General features: G+C 42.9%; 1 long non-coding RNA gene across 1 annotated transcript; it reads left to right on the forward strand.

The window, feature by feature from the left end:
- Window positions 1-1,995: 1,995 nt before the first annotated feature.
- Window positions 1,996-9,274, forward strand: LOC143823773 (uncharacterized). The gene is made up of 2 exons (XR_013226575.1): window positions 1,996-8,084; window positions 8,941-9,274. It is a non-coding gene; the product is annotated as an uncharacterized LOC143823773 (long non-coding RNA).
- The last annotated feature ends 12,031 nt before the right edge of the window (window positions 9,275-21,305 follow it).

A 21,305-nucleotide genomic window follows, 5' to 3' on the forward strand; every position in this document is an offset into this window, starting at 1 on the left:
AAAGCCTAAGGTTTGCTCTTTGCGTGTCTTCTGTTCCCTAGAGAGCAAGAACCCATTTCCCTAATGGCGTGTGTTCACTTTGTAAATCCTTGTAGGAGGAATGTGGAGGAAAACATAATATAGTTTAAAAAATTGGGGGAAACTATAAATTTTGAAACTATATTTATGTATTTGTAAAATTGTTTCATTTCCCCATTGTCTGAACAGTTAGGTGACAGCTCTTACAGTCAAAACATGCTAGTTTCAGCCAAGGCTTTGTTCCCCAACCATGTGAAGTAAATAATGAAGATAAATTCCTCTGAACACAAATAGATGTTTTCCCCTAAGCACTGTGTACTAACAGACTGCCCTTTCACCTGTGATTAGGGAGAAGGTATCTGTCTTAGGCCAAGCATCAAAGAATTGAGGCTTTTGAACTCTGGTGCTGGAGATGACTCTTGCGAGTCCCTTGGACTGCAAGGCGAACAAACTGATCAGTCCTAGAGGAGATCAGCCCTGACTGCTCTTTAGAAGGCCAGATCCTGAAGATGAAGCTCAAATACTTTGGCCACCTCATGAGAAGGAAGGACTCCGTGGAGAAGAGCCTAATGCTGGGAGCGATTGAGGGCAAAAGAAGAAGAAGGGGACGACAGAGAATGAGGTGGCTGGATGGAGTCACTGAAGCAGTCGGTGCAAATTTAAATGGACTCTGGGGAATGGTAGAAGACAGGAAGGCCTGGAGGATCATTGTCCATGAGGTCGCGATGGGTCAGACACGACTTCGCACCTAACGACAACATCTGTCTTAGAGGAGATATATTTCTTAGTGGAGATATTTTACCTGTTTTATCCTCACAAAACGCTCCCATGAGGTTAGTCAGGAGAAGAGTGTGTGATAGGGCCAAAGTCGCCTAGTAAACTTCTAGCAAGAGGGGATTTGAATCTGGTCTCCCAGATCCTAACCACTCTAACCACTAATTAAAAAAACACATCTCAATTAGGCAATCATCAGTCTTATAATTGGGGATTTACTAGTATATGGTGTTGATGCCATAGATACAGAATCGTCATGAATCTTGGATAATTATTTATTTCATAATGGTTGAAAATAAAGCAAGGCAAAACATCAAAACCTTTTTTTAAAACCTTAACACAGCAGCCATAACGGAGCACAAAAACAGCATGGAGTAAACAAATGAGACACAGTGTAGTAAATTTATGTCAGCAAACACCATTTTGCATCTGTTAAATGTGGTGAGAAAGCACACAAACAGCTCAACTAGCGCCAATTTATACAACTTTTCACCAGTAGGTGTGCCACTAATCTTCGGTTTAGTGACTGAAACACACACTGCATTTGTGCTCTAGTTCGGCATTGTCAATTGACAAAATTTAAAATGTCGTGTCGTTTGTCACTCTAGTGACTACATGGCCTTTAATACACAAGCCAAGCCATGGGATGGTTGTTGAACAATCTACATTTAATCTGCCAAACTAAAAATGTAGCTGTGTCTGGTGGCATCTGCCATTTCAGAAGAATATATCTTTATGTATACTTAGTTTAACCCATGAAATTCATCCGTGAGCAGCTTGCAAGGATGAGATATGCTTGGTCTAGAATAAACGAGATTAAGGATGGGACTTAATCTGAGCCTCTTAGTCCTTCTTTACTAAGGAAATTTCATGCACACAAACAAGCAAGGCTTTGGAAATAACAAAACATGCCAAATCATTTTCATCCCCCTGCTTGAACAACATAATTAGTGTTTAGTCCACATTGCAAAACAGGAGATTGGCTTGCTATAACCAACTGATCATTATAGAAACAGGATGAAATGAAAAATCAGACTTCATAATTTGAGGGGGACAGTCTTAGAGAACTACATTTCGATAACTGATATCTCAATTTGAAATAAGAATTGGGTTTTTTAAATAGAAACATACTATTCCCAACAAACACATAAAGATTTCCATGTCAAATGACTGCCTATCCAGAGTTAATTCGGATCAGCATGGAAGGTGACTAGCTCATTTGTATGCTTTGTAGATGCCTTTGCTGGGTCTGATTACCATACCATAGGCATGAAATGGCTCATGAACTAAAGTTCGAGATGAATTTTGCCTGGTACATGGTTTGCGAAACGTCCATTAACTTTCAAACTATTCATGGAGAGTTCATGCTGGCTTGTGAATGGATGCATTTCCAGGTATACCGTCTCCACTCAATCTAAATGTTTACCAAACTTCAAAGCAACAACTTGGATGGCATGTAGAGGAGCATCCAGGGAAGGCCACCCACAACTTGGATGTCTCTAGGTTGCACAGGATCCTTCTATATCCTTCTGAACCTCCTGAACAGGCACTTATCAAAATGATCGCCTGTAATAATCCACTTTTGGGAGATCTCCAGGTGACACTCTTCTATCTGCCCCCCAAGTATGATGAGGATTATATTTACAGGGCCTGAGTTAGGGCAAAGAAGGTGCAGTCATTTCCCCAGAATGGAAACTAACGGAACCAGTGAATATGGGCCAAGGCTGGAGTCACATGATCCCTATGAGTGGAAAGTGGTTCTAAACTCCTCAGCGACTTTTATCTATTTTAAGCAGAATGATTTCATATTCAATGTGGTTGTTTCTCTTTAAATTACATTTTTGACCAATATTTGTTTGACTGTTGGTCAAACAACTTCTGAACTAGGATGATAGTGTCTATGCTGGCATAAGTCTAAACCATGGCCAAATGAATAAGATTTTCCATTAATCCTTAGTGTTAGTTAATATCTTGTTTAATTTGATTTTTCATATTCCTATTTATCATTTTAAAGAATATTTATATATCCTTTCTTTTTCCCATCCCAGTCAAGACACAAGGCGGGTGACAAAAACAGACATAATACAAGAATAATCTACTAAATTAATTAAAACAAACAATGGAAAACAGATAATTAGCACAGTTACTAATACATTGTTTACCGCGATATTGTACTGCTTTAAGCCAGATAACAACCGTTTGTTGGTGAGTTTCTCGTTCTAATTTAATTACATTTCTTTCTTGATCAATCTAAGATTAGTTCTTGTTCATAAGGATCCTGTTTGCCATAAGAATTCTACCGCAGATTGCAACGATATGTCAGACATCTGGGGTTTCACTGACTCCGTCACTGTTGGTAAACCATCTCAATGATTAATTGTGAAAAAGAAACAAAACAATTCTTTCACTTGAAAACTTTACTTGTAATCAACCAATCTCGAAATCTATGTAAAGTATTGCAAACTTCTGACTGCTCTGATTTATAACAGGCTTCCTCGGGAGGTGGTGGGTTCTCCGTCTTTGGATATTTTTAAACAGAGGCTACATGGCCATCTGATGGAGAGGCTGATTCTGTGAAGGCAAAGGGGTGGCAGGTTACAGTAGATGAGCGATTGGGATGTGAGTTTCCTGCATAGTGCAGGGGGTTGGACTAGATGACCCATGAGGTTCCTTCCAACTCTATGATTCTATGATTCTATAACTGGTAGCAACTGTGGGGTGGGATGATGTATGCTGTACAAGCATTCAGTCTACAGCAAGAAATAACTGACAACCCATCACACCCATCTTACACGAGTGTGGCCAAAAGTCACTTCTGGGTTTTCTCGAAGCCTAAAGAAGGTCTTCAGGGTTTTCTCAGTGGTCAAAAAGTTGTGAAAGGCTGCTCTAGCCTTTTCAAGGCAAGTGCTTAAGCAGGTTTGCCTTCCTTTATAAAGTCTTTCTTGGTGGTCTCCCATCCAATCGCTTGAAGATCTGACGAGATCAGGCTATACCATTCCATATCCGATCTTCCTCAACAATCCAGGAGCAACTGGGGAATCTGACCAAAAGCCTCTGTCTGCAATTATTTTGTGAAGTGGGAGCACCCTGCTCATGGGGTTACAGCTCCTCTGCAAGAGAAAACTGGAACAAGATGTCCCCAGTAAGTAAGGCAAAACAACCTACGTGCCCAACGCATCATGAATTCATGCTAGTATTTCATTTGAGAGAAGAAAGAACGGCCAATTCCCAGTTTTCTTGCCTTGAGGCAAACACGAGAATGAACATTTTTCCATGCTGAAGTTTCATTGTGGTACACCATCTATTTCACAATTTAAAACCCTTTCACCTTTCCCTTTATATGCACATTTTGTTTCACTTCTGCCAATGACGCAAGCCTTTTGTATTTATTTCCCCCTATGCACTTGATGTAATATATTCATCAACAAACTTGATGCTTTTAACAGCTAAAATTCAATCTATTTCCCTTAGTGCCCACTACTCCTTTTATTTCTTTCACCTTTTGTATTGTTCCTTACCATCTGTTCCATTCTAACAAACTCTATTCTCTTGCCCACGGCATCTCCTATTTACTGACTCCCTACCAGTTTTGTTTAATTCTTCCCAGTCAACTTCCAAAATGCTACCAAGCATTGCATTAATCTTTATTAAAAACAGAAACGGTAGTGAGGCTGTGAAACAAATTGAGAGAAACCACCAGACTCTGTTCTTTTTATGCCAGTACTGAAGCCAATGCAGTGGGTGGTATTTGGTACAAAAAAATGCCTAGGGAATGATTGAAGAGCATAAATGCTTTCCATCTTTTAGTAACTTAAAAAAGATATCTTTAAAATGTTGGGGAGGATCCATGGTTCAGTGTTAGACTCCATGATTTGCTTACAGACTATCTCAGATCTGTTTCCTGGCATCTCCAGTTAAAGGAGCTGGGTAGGAGATGAAAGGAAAGATCTTACTCAACTGTTTTACCACTGAGAAACCCCTGAAAAATTCTTCATGCTTCAAGAAACCCCAGAAATGGTGCAATCATGCAGAATATGGTTGAGAAGCATAGCTGTGTACATGCCCACCTGGAGCACCGCCCCTTCCCATCTATGTTGTCCATTGCCTTGAGTTCAGCTTGGCAGAAAGGATGGGTAATACATTCAAATAAATAAATACACTGGAATAACAAGTTTACTAAGCAAATGCAAATGGATGGATCAAGTGAACACAAGTCGCTAAAGGGCAGAGCCCCTCTCCTTACCCATTCTCCGTCCATCCCTCCTCCACCCATACTTACTCTTAGGCTGTGAAGAAAACACCTTTCTTCCAGCTATGATGATGAAATACGCTTGAATATGAAAGCTAAAGGCATAGAAATATAGAATCACAATGCTGGTGCATTTTGATGCAGATACTGCACTTGCATGCTTTCTAAATGCATTATTTTGCTTACTCGCATTTCAAGCTGTTACTATCCTAGCCCATTACTAACTTCTATGTAAGCATAATATTACAGTAAATTCAGTATTTATATATACTGGGAAACCAATAGCGTCAATACACATATGATGAAAGAAATTCATTTTTCTTCTCACCAATTCATTTTCTTTGAAATGACCTGTCCGAGATTTTTAGATTAAAAATAACAAGTATGTGATTCATAAATACCGCAGGAATGTGTTATAAAAAAAAAAATTAAAACCTTACCTACGGTACTTTAGTACCTGACTTGTATATTTATGTGACTATTGTTAGAAGTGACTAATTGGGTTTGATTAGCTTCATCATTAATATTCTGTCCATAATTTAACATGCTTCAATAAAATACCCTAAAGCAGTATAATGATTAGATTTCAGGAATATGTGTTTTGCAATTAAGTTGCTCTTGATTTTGATATGCAGATTAAGAAACGGTGGTCTCATCTAAAAAAAAAATACTGCCCTTATTAACTCAGCAGTATACTCTGAAGATTAGGTAAGAAACCCAAGATTTTCTCTTTGTATATGCTAGTTAAAATGTATTTCAATCAAGCATATGTGAGCAAATCAGATTTGATTAGTTTAAGTTCACAGCCATTCTGTTTAAATGAATAATGTGTCACCTAACATTGCAAAAATTTGATTAATAGTTTATCAGTTAATTAAAAATGTGGTTTAATTTTCCCCCCTCTTTTTTTAGGATAATGCAAGGTAGATAGTTCCTGTGTTCATCACAAATGCAAATAACTTTATCTCGCATCTATTGTTCTTTTTTCCATTCCATAGCCAATTGGAGAAGAAAGAAAGATCTGAGACTGCTCTCTTTTAGGAGCAGTAAAACTTTGTTTGCTTACACATATGGCTGCCAGTTGTTTAAGTTCAACGGGAAGAATGGAAAGATTGAAATCTGAGTCTGGAGCCCAAAAAACTCTCTATACTTCCCTGCAACTTTCTAGGCAGGCTTGGGCTGCTCTTTCACAGGGAAGTCCTAAGGACACTTTGGCTTCCTTGCGTAGATCTGAGTAGGATTGTGAGAAGACCTATTTAGAATTGCACTATAAATGTTCTCCCTGCCACATGGGGGAGCCATGTTAATCACGATTCCACATGGCTGAGAGAAAGTCTGAATTGTTGGATGTGCGAATTGTTAGAAGGGCGAATTAACATGGGATCATCCTTTGTGCCATCACCACTACGCCACTTATAGTAACATACCCAGAACTGATGTTATGTCACCACAGCCAAGTTCTAAGAATATTCCAGAGATCTATGCTTTGACCATAGAGATTTTGAAAATTCCTAGATCGTCACTGCAGTGCCACAATGTACGTAGCTGGAAGTGATGTTGCAGAGTCATGTGCCACGACATCACTGTGTCCTGCCTCACCCCCACTCCCATGTTCCACTGTCAGCATTTAGATGGGAGATTTCCTAGGATCAGAAGGGGTCATGCCATGGAGGCGGACAGTGACAAGCCACCTCTGAACATCTCCTGCCTGGCTGGGGGCCAATCCTACAATATCCTGGCTATACTACACATATGCCGATGGATGGATGGATGGGCAGATAGATCATGGCCAGCCCTGCTTAAAAGCTCCAAAGAAAAGCTGCCTACATTTCACATGAAGTATTTTGCACACATTTTATTTATTCATTTTAGCAACAAATTGGTCTAACGTCTTTCTTTTTGTAAATTCTGAGCTGGCTCTGGCTTGTGTGGCGCCCAGTGAATGCCATTGCCCCAGCTTCAGAAACGTAAAGCTCCATCCCACAAATGCAGTCTGCTAACGAAAAGAACCGTAAAACACATGGCATGGGCACAGCTGCTCTGCAACGCTCTGCCGTTTAGTGGCAACACATTCCACAATGGTGCACTTTGAGAAATGAAGCAGTCTCTTGGCACTGCTTATGTACATGTGTGCCTATATGGACACATGCTGGAAGTACTCTGCGTCTCTGCAAATGGCTTTTCCTTGAAAGGTATTCCGAGTGAGCACTGTCCATTTTCACATCTTGGGTTTGCTGTGAAAAACAGACAGATGTTCCACTCCCATAAAATACCACCCATCTGATCCTCTCGCTCTTCTTCCCTTTCCTCTGAATTTGCATTTGCCTGACTGTTGAATCAGCATGGCGTAATCAACTATTACCCACCGGGCAGAAAATAATGTTTTCCAAAGTTCAAACTGGCTCTAGATCAGCTCCAGTGAGCTTTGCCCAGAACTGATTTCCTATTTAGTCATTTCACAGCGGGACAGAACTTGAGTGGCCATAGATCCTTGTCGCTGATCACCCTGAAAAGATATGGAAGGACCCACCCTCAAGCCGTATCTTTGCGTGCAACAGCTGAGTCAACACAACAGCAATGAAACTGGGTCCTAATTAGGACCCTACTTTGAGGCATGCTATTAATTTAGATGACCATCCTATCAAAATAAATTTGTACAGCTGGGGGTCTGTAGGGTCAAAGGTGGCTCAGAACATTGTCAAATATGGCTCTTTAAAAAGGAAAAAGAAATATTTAAGTTAAAGGATATCGGAGGCATAGAATTTTCTGCTGGTTGAAAAGGGAGGAGAGGGTCCTCTCTGGCCAGTTAGAAAGTCAAGAGGCCTGCACATAGAATCCCCTGTGAGGATGAGAATACATGAAAAATCTGGCTGGACAGAACCCAATGTTCACCTCTCCCTTCATTCTAGATAAATATTGTGCCCCGCAATGTGTTCACAGGTTCAGAGGAAGGAACGGAGGGGGAAAAAACCCTCTTGTGCACGATGATGGGATATTTAAGATGCAAAGATTATTTTGCTCGTACAACTCGATGATAGATCTGGTGAGATTTCCAGTTGATTTCAATCTTAACTGTGAGTATCCGGCACTTTGAAAAGCCGGGGCCCCTAATGACTTGCGTTCGCTGTGTATACCTGCGACAGATAGCAACTAATTGCTCATGGATAATGATGTAATAGGCTTTCCATCCAACATTAATATGAAGCTATATTAATATATCACAACCTGGTAATGTGGTATGACTAGGATCTATATCAAATGATTATGTCAATGGACCATTAAGCAAATAGTATATTAAACCCCCGAGTACAGCATGAGCCTATGAATATAAGTGTACATTGAGAACTTAAGTGAGACACTAAAAACACAGGAATTAACATGCAGATGGAAAATAGCCACATGATTGGGTTATCAAGTTTCACAGAGAATTAAATTTGTATTTGATCTTCAGCCCATCCAGATTTTTGAGACCTAGTTGGGGGCGGGCTTGGAAAGGGCTCTGCTGGAACCTCATTCTACAGGGAGGGTGGGGGTGGAATTTGCTCAGTTGGTCCAGGTCTGAAGCCACAAGGTCTTTTTGGCCCTGGCCGGGTGGAAGACTCTGCCACAGGACATTGGGGGACCTTCCATAGTTCTGCAGGGTTTACAAGCCAGAGCTGTTCCACCAGGCCTATGGCTGAGACCAGAAGTAACATCTAACTCAATTCTTCTTCTCTGCCCCCCCCCCCCCCGGTCAGGCTGAGACTCTGTACTTCAGTTTCTAAATGACGCTCTTTCCATCGCCAAAGAGAAAGCTACAGTCAACTTGAGACTCCTTTGGGTAGTGATGGGGGGGGGGGGATAAAAACCAAATCTTCTTCTTAGCTTACAATCACCTTCCCTTCCTCTCCCCACAACAGACACCCCGAGAGAGCTCTGACAGGACAGCTCTGTTGGAACAACACTATCATGACTGTGACTGGCCCAAGGTCACCCAGCTGACTGCAGAGGAACAGAGAAGATGATCAGGAACTGTGAGAACTGAAAACTGGTTCAAACTGCAGATCCTCCAAGTCCGGAATTAATTTTAGAAAGTCTCCTTGTTAAAAATCCGGAGGCGTGGCATGAAGCAAATTACTTCAGGAGTAATCCCGGAATGCAGTGGGGAAGATCGTTTCAATCCTAGCTCAGTGTCACTTGTTACCAAGTAAACATGTTTAGGTTCTGGTTGGGCCTTAACATCCCTGCACAATTTCAACGACCCATCAGCTTCTCTATAATTAGTCCCAGGCTCAAATTTCACGGTCAGATGTGACTTAACACACCACAAAGGCAGAGCTTTGCTTCATTTGGATGTTTTCTAATACATCACTAGGAGTTATTACTGTAATAAGGACAGTGATGCGACTAGAATGGGAATACCTCACTTCCCTGCTTGAAGTAGCTATCATAATAAGTACTAATGGTTTGCAGGGCTGTATCCAGTACCTGCATAGTTCAAATCTATGGCCTTTTGGGGGGAGGGGGGAGAAGTATGAACAAGGGTTGAAATGGCGGGTCAAGGTGGATTGACCAACTGTACTTGTGGCATACACTGCGGGGGGGGGGGGAATGTGTCAATTAGCAAACCTTTGGCCCTGAATTTGCTGGATCGTCCTATAAAAACAGGGGGCTCAGAGTCAGGCTCAGCTTTGGGACTGCAATGCCCTGACCTGGATAACCTAGGCAAGCCTAATCCTGACCATTCTTGGAAGTTAAGCAGGGCTGACCCTGGCTTGTATTTGGACCTCCAAGGATTTGGGGTAGCAGTTCCTCCAAAGAACACTAGAGGTCATGATGCGGAGGCCGGAAATGGCAAACTTCCCCCTTACCTAGCTGCCAGACAATTCTTAGATCTGTCAGCTGCACGACACACACATCATACAATAAATAATTAAATTTATTCTGCAATAAGTGAGTAGTGAGAAGCAAAAAGCACCCCTACCTAAAATGCTAAGAGCTGATTCACACATTCAACATTGCACATTCCAGGGTCCGTAGCCGGCTGCTCAAGCTGCGGCTATGAGGAGGGTCTTGAGGCTTTGCAGTTGCTCATCCCCCCCCCCCCCCCACTAAAGGCAACATAATTGCAGGGTCAGTGCTGGATCTAGCCCTTGGCAGCGCTGGAAGAGGAAACAGGGTGATGACCTACCTTGACTCCACCCTGTGTGTCCATCAGTCATGGAGCCATTCTCCACGTGCCCGCCACTAATGTTGACCAAACTTTGTGTGGGACTGTTGTGCTTGGAACTTAATGCCCAGGTGCACACAGGTCTTGTTTGGAGGAGGAGTGCTCAGGATGAGGGTCCCAAATTCAAATGGCCCCAGAGAGCCTCAGCTTGCCCTGTTGGGTAAACATGTGGGTACTGATGAACTACAGTAAGGTCTCCCAGTAGGAGAAAAAGTGGTTTCTTGGAGGTCATTTCAGGTTGGGAAAATTGCACAAAAGGAAGGTTTATGTCCCCCACTGACCCTGCACCAATGCACATTCTGGGAATTAAGTTACGGACACAGAACTCCGAGACTATGACTGTCAGAAGGACATGAGGGCTTTGCAATGTGTGAATCGGTCCATTTGGGAGTTTAGACAGACCTCCCTGAGAAACAGGGCCTTTTCAGTCACTACCCCAGAGCTGGTCACATGCCCTCCTCTTTGCAAGTGTTCTGTAGAAAGCTGAATATCTTTCTCTTTCATTTGGCTTTCAGCACTTAGTGCTTCTCTCGTTAGCTAGATTTTCACCTCATCGTTCTGTTTCATTGTCTATTTGTCTTTGAAAATCATTTTATATTTTAGTTATTTTGTGTCTAACGTGAGTCTTTTTTTTCTCCTTATGATGGATGTATTCTACTTTTGGAGAGGGGGAAAAAGCAGACTACAAAATTCGTAAATAAAATTCCTACTGAGAGTACACCAGCTCTTGAACGGGCTCAAAGTAGCTTTGTGGATCCCAGCCAGAGTTAAAATTCCCGGAAATAGATGAAGTCATAAAACTGAGAGAGAGAGAAACACTATATTACAAAGGGAGCCATTCTAAAAAAGACCATAAATTACTTTAAAACAATAGGATGGTTTTCTCTTCCTCTTCTATACACGGATAACAATTAGAAAAATACAACATTTAGGAATCTTTTTGAAGCTCAAAGGATGTCAGAGAGCAAGGACTACAAACTTGGACTTGCCATTTCCTTAGTGACACCAACATTTACAGCCAAATCTGGAACGCTTGGGACACGCCATCTGGTTCGGCGGCCCACTTCGATGTTACATTTCTGATATTTCCCTCCTCACCCCGGTGGAATAAAAGCCCAGACCTCAAGCCATGAATAGCATCTGGCTATGAAAAAGCCTTTCTCCACTCTAGAGTATATAAGGCTGATAGCCCGTTGCACAGGGACTGTAGGTGCAAGAAGAGGACGCTCACATGAAGCTGCCTTCTACTGAATCAGCCCTTTGGTCCATCCAAGTCAGAATTGTCTACTCAGACTGGCAGCAGCTTTCCAGGGCCTCTGGTTGAGGTCTACCACCTCACCTTCTACCAGTTCCTTTTACCTGGAGATGCCTGGGATTGAACTTGGGACCTTCCGCATATCAAGCAGATGCTCTACCACAGAAAACTTGCTCTTTGGCTTGTACATGAGAACTCACACTGGGATTTTAACATCAGCCCAGGACAGAATTGTGTCTCTTTATTACACTTGATGAATGTGACTTAATTTATGAGAATTGTTTTGGGCCTTCACTTTTGTGACTCATATACTATCTCCCTGTCCTGAGAGTCATGCAAACCTGAGAGAACAAGGTTGATTTTGTGGTGGCTCCTAATCTGGAGAACCCGGTTTGATTCCTCCCTCCCTCTTCCCATGCAACCAGCTGGGCGATCCTGGGCTAGTGACAGTTCTCTCAGAGCTCTCTCAGTCTCACCTACCTCACATGCCGTCTGTTGTGGGGAAAGGAAGGGTAGGCAAGATTGTAAGTCGCTTTGAGATGCTTTTGGGTAGTGAAAAGCAGGGTACTAAAAATCCAGCTCTTCTTCTTTAGAAAAGGAGACCATTCAGTTAGCCAAGTCTGGATATCTAATCACGAGGGAAGAAAAATGTTTCACTTTGGTGATAAATTGTTCTGTTAAACAAGTGGGGATAAATAAATGCATCAGACAATCTGGAGACTGACATTCTCTCCGAGAACTGAGTGGATAATTAAAATCCTGACATCCGCAGGATCCCAAATAAGGTTTAGGACTTGTAGTTCAGTAGGTTTCAAACTGGGCAGAAAGGGGGCCAGGAATACGAAGGCGGCAAAGTCTTTCCTTTCGATGCCTTCACGAGGAAAATTCCAGTCCTGAAATTCCAAAAGCGGGTTCTTTAAGGTTCAAGTTTATCGAAGTGGTTTGTGCCGTTTATGGACCATTTCTGCGTGTAATACAGGAAATTAGGCCCATAAAGATGACTTATGCCCCAAATTAGTCTGTTTTCATACTCACAAATTCCCCGCACAGCTGTATTTAACTCTGACCCAAGCGTTCACCTCATGGTGATTTGCTCGGAGGGGCAGCAGTCAGATGGAAAAGCGCTCACCGTTTGGGGAAGAGCATTTTACAGAGCCACCCCAAACCGTATTTCTTTCCTTCCAAAAATACAGATCCCCTCTGCGATAGTCAGTGACCCCTGAAGACGGCAAGAATGAGTGGAGCCCCGAATACCCTTGGCTCCATTCCATTACAAAAGCGGATTCTTTCACACTTCTGAAAGGCATCTGGTAAAAAACTATGTCATATAACATGTTTGGGGGGCTTAATTGACATGGCCTCTCTCTCTCTCTCTCACTCCTTAAGTTCCACAGAACTGAACTTTGTCTCTTTACATTACGCTTCCAAATCTCGGACGTCCCTCAAGAAAAACTTCCAGGAAGACAAATGGTAGCCGTGTTGTCCTTCGGTAGATTAGCTTTGAATCCAGTAGCAACTTAGAAAGTAATAAGAGTTTCAGGGTGTAAGCTTCTAAGAATTCTAAGTAAGCTTCTAAGACACAAGACCCATCACAAGAAAGAAGACGAAGAGTTGGTTCTTGTATGCCGCTTTTCTCTATCCGAAGGAGTTTCAAAGTGGCTTATAGTCACCTCACCTTTCCTCTCCCCACTACAGACACCCAGTGAGGTGGGTGAGACTGAGAAAGCCCTGATATTCCTGCTCGGTCAGAACAGCTTTATCAGTGCTGTGGTGAGCCCAAGGTCACCCAGCTGGCTGCATGTGGAGGAGCGGGGAACCAAACCCGTCTTGCCAGATTAGAAGTCCGCACTCCTAGCCACTACACCAAGCTGGGTCTCTGTAGTAGAAACAGTAGCAGAAGTGACCCAACCTCTTCCGCTGCAGTCATTCGAGTCATAAAATTTGCAGAACTGAATGGGAGACGTTAATGGCTTAATACAGTCATCCCTACTTCATCGTTGAGGTCAGCCCAGCTTGATACTTGACCTTATATAGTGTTGGGAGGTGGCGGGGGAAGAGATATTAAGAAATGGATTCCCCTTAACCAAAGCAAGCAAGAGCCTGTTTGCCCATTGATTCACTGAACCCAGCAGAGATCAAACTGCCCTGGTCTGATTTCCGGTCGAAAAGACCAGGGTATAATAGCGAGATACCGAGCACAGTGGCTAATTCCAGACCAAAGGGGAAAAGGGATAAGAGGAAATTTATGTGTCAGCTCTTGAAGTAATGAGACAAAAGTAATGCTGATTGGCCTCATTTATTGCAGTTCAAAAGCTGGTGAAGTAGCAAAGGATCAACCGGCGGGCATTGGAATCACCGGGAAATTGGAGCGGCTTCCATCTGAAGAGCCGTGGAAATGGGGAGACCTTACAGGGTTAGTTCATATATGGAGTCACTCTACGGATGGGGGAGTTTTGACTCTCTAAATCCTATATACCCCCCCCCCCCAAAAAAATCTTATTGGTCTCTAAAATGCCGCTTGGACTGAAGTATGTCACCTGGAATGCTTGACAGTGCAACCCTAAGTAGCCTTATACTCCTCTAAGTCCATTGCCTTCAATAGCTTTAGAAAGATATAACTCCATTCAGGGTCGCACTGTAAGGCAAGGAAGGCCAACCCTTGTGGTCTTGAGTATAGGGCAATCAACCCCCTCCCAACCATGGTCAAGCTCAGCAATGAAACTGACATCATTGAGAAATAAGGATGTTGTGGGTATATAGAGCAGGGGTGACCAAACTGTAGCTCTCCAGATGCCCATGGACCACAATTAGAAGAAGAGTCTCAAAGCGGCTTATAATCGCTTTCCCTGTGACACCCTGTGAGGTAGGTGGAGCTGAGAGAGCACTGATATTAACGCTCAGGCAGAACAGAACAGCCCTATTGTTATAAGCCCAAGGCCACCCAGATGGCTGCATGTGGAGGAGCGGGGAATCAAACCCGGCTCACCAGATTGGAATCCGCCACTCTTAACCGCTACCCAAGCTGGGTCTGCCAGCTGACAGGGGCTCATGGTAGTTGTAGTCCATGAACATCTGGAGAGCCAGTTTGGCCACCCCTGGGTGACCAATTGTTTACAGCCTGGATGCCACCCCTCCCCAGACCCTTGGGAAATGTGATCTCTTCCCCTCCCCGCCTCTCAAGTAGCGATGCCAGACTCTTCTCCAAACTGCAAAGATCATTTCCCCTGGAAGAAAAGGAAGCTTTGGAAGGTGAACTCAGTGGTTACAATGCCTCTGAGCAAGAAACATAGGATGTTAATTTTTTCGTGTTTTTGTACTCTTCTGTGTGTAGTGGCATCCTACACAATCTTATTCTGGGCATGTGATGCATTTCTTATATTTGTTTCTTATACCCACCCATCAGATTTTTAAACCCCCAATTAAAAAAACACTTACATCCACATCCTCAAGAGAAATAGTATGGCATCTTAGCCTCTCACTTACAGCCGAGATCACCAGATGTAGATCCTTGACCACAAGATGGCGGTAGAATCTTTGAAATATCCTGTTTGAACATAACTGGGTACTTGAGGTATTAAAGACGGATGAGGCTACATGTTTTTCATTCCTGAACACTTAAAAAAACAACAACAAATTGCAAGAAGGTTTGTGTGGAACAGAACACACTGCTAACCACACAAAACTCGCACATTGTCTACGTGTGCAGGGAGTGGAGTTTGGGTGTTAAATCCATTCCCTGAGTAACCCATTATTTTTAGGCATTGCTGTGGGTCCTCTCCTCTGCTGCCAAAAGGAACCATTCCCTGCTCTCCTCCAAGGGACCACCTTTCAAATATTTCAGGCGAGCCGTCCTGTCCCCTCCTGACCTCCTATTCTCCAGGCTGAACCTTCCCAAGTCCCTCAGCCTTTCCTCAGAGGGTTTGGGGCCCCAGATCATCCTCATCGTTCTCTTCTGAACCCTCTCAATTTTATCCACATCCTTTCCCCTCTGCCAACAGAAGTGTCGTCCTTTGGGGGAAACTGTCCTCTAGAAGCCAACCCTGTATTAAAAAAACAGGCACTATTATCATTTTCAGTATCCTTATTGTGTTTTCTGGAGAGCTCTGCATCAGCAGGAAACGGCGGCAGAGAGGAATGTGACATGCAACGTTCTTGAGGTGTGTTCCCCCCCCCCCCCGTTTCCGCAGATTCATTCTTTATTGAATAGCAGAGTAAATATTTAAGGGAAACCAGTGTAAACTCTTGACAGGAATGCCAGGCTAAGTAGCAGCCATTTACTTTTAAATAATTAAAAGTCAATACGCCGGAAGGCCTACATGTTCATTTGGAGGCCAAACGGCCGACGGGAGCATTGATCCTGATACAGCGATTCCCTGTCATTGTGGACCACCCCCCTTGTACTCTGATGAGATCCCTGGGAAAGAACAGCTCCGGATTCTTGATGCCTCCATTCTCCACCAATTGGAGCATGAGGAGAAAAGCAGAGGGGAAAGCAATCAAGCTGGAGGAATCTAGCCTACATCACTGGGTTGTTGTGAGAATAAAATGGAGGGAGGGGAATCATGCACACAACCCTTCTTGTTTCTACTCCACCTTTCTGCCAAGGTGCACTGAGTAGTGCATATGTCTCTCCTTCCCCCACTTCCCTGTGAATCAGATTCGGTTAAGAGCTGAGCCTTTTATACTCCACTTTTCACAAGGAGACCCAAAGCAGCTTACAAACACCTTCCCTTTCCTCTCCTCTCAGCAGACACCCTGGGAAGGAGGTGGGGCTGAGAGAGCTCTACAAGAACTGCTCTGCAAGAACCGCCCTAAGAGAACTGAGACTGGCCCAAGGTCACCCAACTGGATGCATGTGGAGGAGTGGGGAGTCATATCCGGTTCTCCAGTTTACCACTCTTAACCACCACACCACAGCAGCTCTTAAAAGAATGGGACTGCCCCAAATTCACAGCCTTGTGTGAAGATTTGAACCCAGTTCCAAATTCATATTTCCCAACCAGAATTACACATAGTTCACGCCAGATCCCTAGATGGGTTATGCTAGTTGAGGGTGTGGGGGGATTTGAATTTTAAGTATATATTTAAAAGATGTTATAGTTTACCCAGCCATGTGGACCTGCCCCTCCCAAAATGGCTAATGATGGACCTGGAGGAGGGAGGGAGGGGCCTCAGCCTGCATTTTTGGCCCTGCAGTAGGTGGAGCAGCCTCCTGAGCTGTTACAATAAAATAGCCCCACATAAACAACAAAATCCAAAATTACACATTTTGGTTATGAGAAAAAATACCCCCCCAGTCTGATCAAAGCAAAGCAACCACGTGTATACATGCGTATTCTGTTTATTCCAATGGTGCAATGCATATAATGCAGGCTTTTTTTTTTGAAAAATTTACATTGCTACATAATCTCAAGTTTAGAAATTGGCTGCCATTACAAAGGGAGAGGGTTTGGGTTTTTTTTAAAAAATTGCATTATGCATAGAAGTGCCAGGATGGCTCAGATGGCATTTAATTAAATATTTGGCAGTGTTTAATTAATTAAATATTTAAACATTAAATACAAAATAGGATGTGATGTCTGCTGTGAGGACATTATGTCTCAATAGCCATTAGTCATTTAATAGAAGTCAAATCGGTGCTCGAAGGCTCCCCTCCGCTAAGTGAAGTCTAAAGTGTAGGCACTTTGCGGCTTCATTAATAAGTAACCAAAGCTGGATTCAGACTCAGGAGCCGCGCGGAGAGTCCTATTAACTGAAATGTTAATGTTCCTCCGGCCGAGGGGAAAGCTCCCCTCCTAGCCAGACAAGCAGAGAACATACGCAGCATGAATTGATGTGCCTTGTCACTTTGGAAAGTTATTTAGGAGGTGGGAAACTTTCCTTCCCTGTGGTGTTTAAAGAGAGAGACAGAGAAAGAAATCACAAACTGGAACCTGCCAGTTCTCCAATAAAAAGGTACTAGATCACTCCTGGGAGCTTCAGAGGAAGTAGCATCTCTGCCAGTCAATTCTATCACTTTCGTGGTTTTCAAAGGCCCTTCTTTCCTCCAGATTATCCCGCTTTCACTTGGACCTCACAACAACCCGTTAAGGTGGGTTAGACCTTAGTAGCCCAGTGTGTGAGTAGCCCAAAATTACCCAGGGATCTTTGTGTCTGTTTCAGATTGCCCAATGTTACCAGTCACCTCCTCTGGTGGTACGTAATCCTACCACATTTTGGCCCCAGAAATAAGCCAGGTCCGGTGTATAGAAAAAGAACAGCACAGCTCACAGCTCTCAGGACCTCCTACCTGCTTCATTTCTCTACAGAGAAGTGTTAGGGATCTTCTGTTTTCTGCTAGTGTCCACTCTTTGGGGGAAAGTCAATATTGTTTTGTGTAGGTTTGCCTTTTGGCTTATCTTGCATTTTTTATAAAATATGAAGCTTCATCAGTCTACACCAATATGACTGCAATACTACTATCAATAACAAGTGGGCAACAGGAAAGCCATCTTAATGGGCTCGGTTAGTAATTTATTTAAAGTTCTAAGTATTTGGGGATCTTTGCCAAAATGCTTTAAAAATCACTGCTTGGGCACTAAATTTTATAAGCTATATTATGGAAGCCATCACTGATTTTAAAATTGACCTATTAATCAAAAAACGTCAAGAGTCCACACAAAATCTTTGTTTTCACATTAGCAAGTATCTGTTATAGACAGGGCTCCTGGAGATCTGGGATTAGAGCTAGTGGGGACTGGGATGGGAAGAGACCTCAGCAGGATGCATAGAGTCCATCCAGCCATTTTCTCCAGGGGGACCTGATTTCTTCATTCGGGAGATCAGCTGTAATTCCCAGAGATCTCCAAGTCCCACCAGGAGGCTGGCCACTGTGACAATGAACTAGACTTGAAACAAGAAGACAGAACTATTTGGTCAAAGGATATTAAATGTGGCCCTCCTTAGGATCTATTCATAGAATCATCTCTCCATTGGACCCAAACATGCAACGATTCACACAAACATAACAAGAAGGGCAATTCTGTTATTACCAGAACAATGCAAGCATAGGTGAAATAACTGTTAGCCACCTAATAAAATGGCATTTCACATGTTACGTTTTCTCAAGTAAGTACATGCTCAAGACGACTTCTTGAGCAGCCAGGTAAACAAATAAAGTTGCATTGAGACTGGTTCATACATATTCACTCATAATCTAGTAACGGCTACCCTAGGAAACAGCTTGCATGTGCAGAGGAGCCAACCAATGTTGATCTAACCCCACTGATGGGACCTTCACAAGACCAGCAAAGTTGGTCATTCCAGCTTTATTTGCAATAGTGTCCAAGGAAGATCTCAAGTGGCATAGGATGGAGAACTCTGTCCTATCAGCCAGTCCTTTCCAGTGGCATTCAGGTAGTTACTCTGATGCCAAATTATCAGTTTGTCAACTGTGAGTACACAGGAGCCAACTAGGAAACATGAATCAACAGGATTCATCATAGAACCTCCAATATGCCAACTCAACTGCTCCATTCTCTTTCACAGGTTCCTGCTGGACACCAAGTAGATGACTCTTCACTGATGGGTATTTTAAGGGAGATTAATTAATAGGTGGGAAGCAGTGGGGAAGTGCATTTGGTTGAATGAAAGCATCCTTTTCCTGGGATATTTTAAGCTGACAAACCCAAGCATATGGTATTTCAAGAACAGAGACTGCCGTGCATATGTATTCCTTCACAGAGAGAACATCAGAAGAGGGTTTTAAGTGTTTTACCGAGGCTGCATAATTGTGCATATGTGGCAGAAATCAGCGGAAGTGAACTTCACACATAAGGGGAGGGGCAGGTGGGGGGAAATAAAATGACACAGATTTATTTTCATCTCTCAGGCAGCCTGCCTCATAGCAACCGTGAAAGCTTGGGAGATGTAAACTTGAGAAAACATGAAAAAAATGTTAGCAAAAGCAATTCTAATGTATGGCAAGTAGTTAAAGTTCATGGTTGCTTTACAATCTGGAGGGTGAAGGAATGGGTGCAGAGAGATGCTACAGGGAGGGAATGCCTATAGCACATGGCCACTCCGAAACGCAGATTCTTCTACACATTACAAGCATACTATGGATAAGCAGACACGGCCCACAGATGTCTGAGCACCAGGATTTTATAACACAAACAGTGAGCTACAGACAAAAATGGGCCCCCTTTTTCCTGTATTAAAACCTCCTTGTGTTTCTAAGATTTTTGGTGCCTGGTGAGAGCACACCTCTGCACCCAGGCTCAGGTTAAATTTTGCCTTTTCGATTATTATTTCATCTTGTTTTTATTCTGAAGCGTTGTAACCTGCCCTGGGACTGTACTTTCTTAAGAACGAAATGATGATAACCCTAGGGGTTTACCAGGCCTGGTCCACCATCTTGAACCAAGTGGACACATAAGAAATCCAGGCACATTTCTAACTCCAACCTATAGTATTCTCACTCTTCTCCTAGATTAAATTATGCATTTCAAAGTCACATTCTGATCTCAGAATAGTTTCTGCATGCCTAGCTTGCAGTTTTTTATACCTTGGAAGTGTTTGAGGCAAGATGCAGAAGTGCTTACAGAAATTTCTTCAAAGGCCATGTGTAACCTGAACTGAATTAGTAAAGAGGACTAAACTCCTTTCCTGTCAACCAGGAGCCAAATACATATTTTGAACCTTCATGTCTCAGGATTCGGGCTTCTATTATCTTACCATGCCACTGGGACATGATCATTCTGCAAACCTTGTACAGAGCAGCTGTAGCTGCCTCTCTGTTTTAGAAGACAAAAATGTCCAGCTTGATTGGCTCCTACCATCCCTGCAGCAAGAGAAGATTTAAATTCCCAGCCAAAGCTATAGTTAGTTCCTTGCCAGTCTTCTCCCACACATGTCAGAGACCCCAGCTGCTTCAGAGGAGTAACAAAAGCAGAGCCTACAGTCAACACAACACAGACTGCACTCCGAAGATACAGGGAGAAAGATACCCACACAACAGAGAGGAACTGCCAGGGCAAAACTGACATTATCCAGAAAATTTTGTCTGAAGAGAAAGGTCCCAATGGCTAGTAAAGTCTGCGGATACGTTGTCTACAAACATGTTTTCTGATAGCAAAAGGCGCCACAGCTGGTTAGGGAAATTGACTCTGGAAAGCATGGCAGGCTGTAGGATTGTGAGTCCCTTGTAGAAAGACTGGAGTATATGTGTAATAAAATAAAAAATGTAAACAGGGACACTTGCAATGAAAGTGGGACTGGACACAGCTTTTCAACACCCACAGAACACATGGCAAGCACAGGCTGTTTGCCACCTAATACAGGAAGTCATTGCTGCAGGTATCACTGCATTTTCAAATGCATGCAGTCAGCCAGAAAACATCATTCAAAACATACTTGCTGTGGTGTATAACAAAACCTATTTAGGATGCAGGTGATTGTTGGGTCAGATATTGATTCTAGATCATTAAGTAACTAGCCAAAAACCCTGCTTGGTGCTACAATACAGGGACCAACATTTGACCCATAGGCTGTACAAACTTATTTCCTTGACAAAATTTATAACGTTTGGGATAAACCAAAATTCATGGTCCCTGTATTGTAGGATATCCTAAAGTTGGTGATTTGTTGCTGGAAAAGGAACACAAATTTCACTCTACCAGTTCATTTCCACATGTACTTGATTAAGAAACGAGACCAAGACATATGGTGTACCATCTATGGGGAGTTCCTCACAATACACTTTTGGATTCAATAACGGAAAAGCAACGTGCTGGGAGTGGGATATTTAACACAAACCCATA

This window comes from Paroedura picta, chromosome 14 (assembly GCF_049243985.1).
Source record: "Paroedura picta isolate Pp20150507F chromosome 14, Ppicta_v3.0, whole genome shotgun sequence".
Classification (NCBI taxonomy): domain Eukaryota; kingdom Metazoa; phylum Chordata; class Lepidosauria; order Squamata; family Gekkonidae; genus Paroedura; species Paroedura picta.